This window comes from Gossypium hirsutum, chromosome A06, assembly GCF_007990345.1.
Source record: "Gossypium hirsutum isolate 1008001.06 chromosome A06, Gossypium_hirsutum_v2.1, whole genome shotgun sequence".
NCBI lineage: Eukaryota > Viridiplantae > Streptophyta > Magnoliopsida > Malvales > Malvaceae > Gossypium > Gossypium hirsutum.
Window position 1 is genome coordinate 121,851,349 of NC_053429.1, and position 6,098 is coordinate 121,857,446.

General features: G+C 34.6%; 1 non-coding gene across 1 annotated transcript; it reads left to right on the forward strand.

The window, feature by feature from the left end:
- Nucleotides 1-5,035: 5,035 nt before the first annotated feature.
- LOC121230974 (U12 minor spliceosomal RNA) lies at nucleotides 5,036-5,193 on the forward strand. Its single transcript, XR_005929045.1, has one exon. It is a non-coding gene; the product is annotated as a U12 minor spliceosomal RNA (small nuclear RNA).
- Nucleotides 5,194-6,098: the final 905 nt, after the last annotated feature.

The window sequence follows — 6,098 nt, forward strand, 5'->3', positions numbered from 1 at the left end:
TACAGGTGTTAAATTGATGTATTTGTATAGGTGAAATGTTTGAGTATATTTTAAGCACAATTAGGGGCGGTTTGTATATTTGAAAATGGTGCATTTTTTGTTATTTACCATTTAGTCTCGATACATGATGAACATGTCTCGAAATCCTAAGAATAATTTTTTTTTCATTTGAAACATTGTTTTAGGTTTAGTCTCGAGACTAATCTGGTAGGTCTCGAGACAACTTGGCTTAAATCTTGAGATAGAATGGCCTTTGTCTCTAATCATGGGTACATTGTTTGCCCTGTTCCATGTCTTGAGGCAATTGTCCTTTATCTCAAGACATCTAAACATCAAAGTTAAAATAATGAAACAGGGGAGGCCTATCTCGAGACTCAATCTCGAGACTTGAGAAGCCATGTCTCAAGATATGGATCTCAATGTCTCGAAATGTGTCATCATAGAAGTAAAATTTTTAAAAATAAATTGTAGCCTATCTCTAGACATGGAGACCCTTGTCTCGAGAGACATCATGTTGAAATTTGATGAATAGAGCTCGAATTTGAATCTTAACTTCATTTTTCATCGAAAGCAAACCTGTAACCTTATTTTAGAATTATATAATATTGAATCATCATGTTTATGCTGATAATTGTGATTTTTTTGTGATTGTTATGATTTAATGTTAAATTGTTTGAAATAGTCTGAGTTGCTTTGGCAATGTAATCTAACGTCACGCAATCAGATCCCATAGCCGGATTGGGTGTGGAGTGTCACAAGAAATACTAGGCGTACCATGACAAACATAAATTTCAGGTAGATCTTGTAACGCCCCAATTTTTGGGAATTCTGTGAATGTTGGCAAAATTTCATGATTTGATTTTGTCATTTGTGAGTGAAATTATGAAATAGGACCTATGTGAAAATGTTTGAAAATGCTATAGGCGAATTTGTAGTGGCCAAATAAATAGTAGTGCAAAATAGGAGGATTTGCATGTCAAACCTCTCATTTTACAAGAACTGGCCGGCCATCATGTTGTTGAAGACAATTTGTGCACTTGATATCCATAATTTATGGTACAAATTGATAAAAAATTGATAATGGGTTAGGTAAATGTTCCATGATGGGCATGATAAGCATTATGAGCATTTTTTTTATTGACATTATGGCATAGGTATGGCCCAAATAATATAGGTTATTTTGTGTCATAAAATGTTGGGTAATAAAATAACAAAAAGATGAAAAGAACAAAGTTTTGTCCATCTTTGTTCATCATAGCCGAAAGTTAGAGAAGAGAAAGGAGAGGAGAAAGCTCTTGAGTATTCAGTCACTAGGAGGAGGAAAATTGAAGGTAAGTTCTTGGTACCTTGCATCTATTTTGAGGTTCATGAGTTCTTCTTGATTCTACCTTAACTCTTGAAGCATATTTTGGTTTTTAGTTGTGTTGTGAGCATTTAGTCATGAATTAAAATGAAGGAAATGGTTGTTGTTTCATGTTCTTTTGATGAAAAATGGAAGATAGGTGAAGTTGAGCCAAACAAATCAGCACGCATGTGCCTTAGATGCTAAAGGGAAAAATCGGCTAACATGTTGTGCTTTAAAATGATGAAATGGAGATTATACTTAAGTAAAATCATAGATATGTGATGATTGATTGGTGATATACATGTTTAAATAACATGCACGCAAGGTATGTGTGAAAGAGTGATTTGGTAATAAATCTGCTTGGGACAGCAGCAGTAACGTGACTTTGGAAAATCACCATAAATCGTGGGAGATGAATTAGAAGCTGAATAAATTATGTAATTAGAGATTATTGAGTCTAGTTTCAAATGAAATAAACAAGAACATATTTTGAATTCTGTACAATGAGAAATTTGATTCGTAATGAAGAGTGGTCAGATTACTCAAACAGTGAAACATGGGAAACTTTGAGAAAAATCTGGTATTTATTGGATAAACCAAAAATTCTAAAAATTTTATGGATAGAAGATATATGAGTCTATTTTCAGGGAAAATTAACAGAACTTGATTTGGAGTTTCGTAGCTCCATTTATAAATGATTTAGTGACTGTTGCTCAGGAAGACAGCTTGCAGTGAAATTATGATTATGTGGTAAACACTGACAAAAATTTGTTAATGAGTTGCTTATTGATTTCTTATAAGCTTACTCTGATCTGTAGGTGTGGTTGGCCGAATATTGTAAGGGGTTAATACGTAGTTCGTATTTGAATAGTTAGATTAACGTATTAGTAATCCAATTGTAGGCGGTTCGTGTGTGGATCTTGTCAGCATATCGTCGCAAACAGGTGTGTAACTAACACCCTCTTATAGACTAGATCGGCACAAGCCGAAAATTCGAAATGCCGAAAAGCCGGTATTTTGAGATCTTGCGAGTGTGTGAATGCTCATGAGATTAAGAGTTTGATGTATATGGTAAATTAAAGTGATAAGACTGCAGAGTGCGCGATTCTGTGCATTTCGATATTTTTGGGCTTAATGGGCCAAAAACGGGATAATGGGCCAACGAGCCCAAATTGGTAAGAAAACGCGGTAAGTGTTTCTGATCGTACGTAAATGGCTATGTTATGTATGAAAACCTTAAGAATGGTTAAATTACTTGAATACCCCTATGTATGCAAAGTTACCATTATACCCCTAGGGTTACTTTTGACTGAAAAGCATGACGACCTGATTCTGTATGATATATGCCATGATTATATATCTGTTGCATGGGGACTTGGGTTATACTATGGAGGAAGTGTCCTGGTGGCTATGCTACAATTATCTGATCTGGTGGCTCTGCCACATATATCTGTCCTGGTGGCTATGCCACAATTATCTGTCCTAGTGGCTCTGCCACATATATCTGTTTTGGTGGCTCTGCCACATATATCTGTTCTGGTGGCTCTGCCACAATATCTGTATCTAGTGACTTCATCACAATATCTGGCAGCCTCGCTGCGATTTCTGTGGTGTGTAGCGGTTGGGTGGGTCGAGTAGTCTCCCCACATGGTGTAAGGCTGGTACGGGGGTGTTATGGATGAATCTGGGTTGAGTTTCTACATAAACATGTAATATCTGTTATGTTCTGTTATGGGCCTATGGGCTTTATTCTGAATATTGTTCTGGGCTAAGGCCAACTTATTCTATTTCTGTGGTTTGAGCTGATATAGGCTATGGTTGGGTTAATTTACACACTGAGTTTCCCCAAACTCACCCCTTTTATTTTCATCCACGCAGGTAATCCCCAACCATAGTGGGCTTGGAGCTGTGAGGGAATTCGGAGTGGCCACCCGTTCTGAAAGTTTGATTTTCTTCTGGTGAACTGGACATCCTTTTATTTACGTTTGAAGTTTTGGATTTTTAAATGTAATAAGGCCGCTTAATTATTTTTGATGGTTTTAATATGTATTACTAAGATAGGTATTACTTATTTTAACTGTTGAAATTGGATTGCTTTAGGGCGCGTTTTCAAAAAAAAAAAAAACAATTGATTTCAAAATAATACGACAACAAGCAAAGCTTCCGCAATGAAAGTATTTTCCAAAATTAATCACTTTTCCTAAAAATGACTTAATCAAATCGGTTTCCTAGAAATATCCATGACGTTAAGGTGTGGCAATGGCGGTATGCATGTCTAGGATTGGATCCGAAGGGAGCTTGGTACTTAAGCAGTCCGATGGACTCACCACCTCTTTTCCGGTTTCCTACCTGGTGCACAGCTTCCATTCACTTTAACCTATAATGAAATTATCTTTTAAAACACTAAGTAAGTTTTTCTGGATCAACAATATAAAATGTTTTTGAACGCTTCGATGTGGCATGTCGGATCCGGTCATAACGTCTGGGTCGGGTTTGGGGTGTTACAGATCTCCTCAGAACTCAGCTTTCTAAAGTAGGTTACTAAGCCCCTCAAAACATAAAATGAAAAGATAAATAATCTTGTTGGCTAAACCCATGATAAGGATGAAAGGGACCTAACTCGTGGCCGTTGAATGCAACCAAATACTTCACAATATTAACACAAATTCTAATTCAATCAACCCTTCTCTTAACAAAATCCATTTTTAATAAGATGAATTCAAGGAAATTCTAGTCGACTTGGTCAGAGGCTTTGCTAATATCAAATTTTAAAGCGACTTCACCTACATTTCCCCTTTCACCTGTTCTTCATGTGGTGGATGATCTTAAAAGCAATCATAATATAATATTATCTATGATCAAACAACCATAAACAAAAGTAAACTGCACAGGCGAAATAATACTAGTAAGAATTTTCTTAAGCCTATTAGCAAGAACTTTGGCAATGATATTGCCCCTTTCTTGCATAAAAAAAACAACAACAATATGATCTATAGTTATGTTGTAGTTTTACAACCATGGATTAATTTCAAAATAGTAAATACTTTAAAAATCTACTTTTACTTGGTATAATAATAAATTTTACCTTTAACATTTATATTTGTTTCAATTTGATAATTATTCTTTTATTTTTACCTAAGTTTAACCATTAACTTTTCTAAAAAAGTCAAATCGTTTTTAAACAAAAATGCCAACTAAGACATTATTTTTTTTAATAATGTTAGCGTTGCAACCCACGCATCAATCCACATATACTTCATGCTAACATGACATTATTTGTCTTATATGTCATGTCAAAAATTTATTAAAAAATTTATTAAAAAATTCAAAATTAAAAAAATATAAAAAGTTCATAATTTTTAAAAAAAAAACCATGTGCATTGTCATGTGATCTGTCATGTTTAAAAATTTAACGTTTTAGTCTGTAGTCTCATTAAACGAAGCAACAATTTAACTCTTTTTTAAAATGTTGATGGCCAAATTTAATTTTTTTTTTAAAGTTGAAGACCAAATTTAACTTTAAAAAAGAATAAAATCTAAATAAACAAAAAAATATAAATATTATTAATTAAATTTATTATTATACTTTTTATTTATTAATTGATATTGTTTCAATCCCGCATTGGTAGATTAACAAAGGCAACTCCTCTTGGCCTTTATAAATATTACCTGAAGTAGTACCGTGTTTCTTTGCCTTAAACTAATGAGTAAGGAAAACAAAGCGAGCGGTAGGAGCTGCTTGCGGCGCCCAGCTTTCGGGGCGCAAGAATTTGTGGAGGTGCAAAAGGCTGGCCGAGTGCTGACGCTGCGCTTACTTTGAGCAGAACTCGTTCGAGCGGGCCTACCAAACCAATTTTCAACTTCAAATGTTTCTTTGAATTTAATGGTTTTAGAGTATTTGTAAAATATAATTGTTAAACTAATAGTTTTTTGCCGTTAAATTATGCTTTTAAAAACACACGTTACAAAAGAAGCATTAATTAATACTCCATTTACATGATTATGAATTTTTCTCTTTGGTATTCATTTTCCCTTCATCAAAACTTCATTTTTTGTTGACTTTCTTAGACCTTGAAACCACTCAAAAATCAAAATAACCCATTTCTTTGGCTATTCAAAAATTGGGTGGTATGCAATATGCTTGCTGCAAGATTACTTAACAAAGGGGCCAGACGAGTCCTTGAGTTTGATCAAATTTGGTGCTGCCAGAGATAAGGCAAGGAGAACTGTGGACATTTGATAAACATTTATTTTTGTTTCGAAATTTTAGAGGACATTTGACAGACATTTGCTTTGTAATTGTCCCACTCTTCTAGTGGAGTTAGAAGTGAAAGGTGGAAAGGGAGATAAATGCGGGTCGGGTCTTTGTTTAATGGGCCTTTCTAGCACATTATGTACTGAAAAGGTGAGCCATTAAGATCTACCGGGTGATGGCTCTAAGGGAATTGTTGCAACTAATGACGGTGGGTTGAATGAGAATTCTTTTGGGCTTGTTGACGAAAATAGCCGGCGTATTAGAAAATGAATTCCAATGATCACATTCCATGGACCTATGTGCAAGAAAATGGATTCGAAATTGAAGGAGTCTGAAATATACATTCTTTTCCTTTGAAGTAGACAAATTTTGAACGTTGGGTTAACCCGAATGAACAATTATAAATCAAGTGATACATTTACAGCAGAAATCTTGAACCGCGACTTCTATAATATCCAACCGTTTTAAACGATGAAAATTTGCTCTCATGAATTGTTC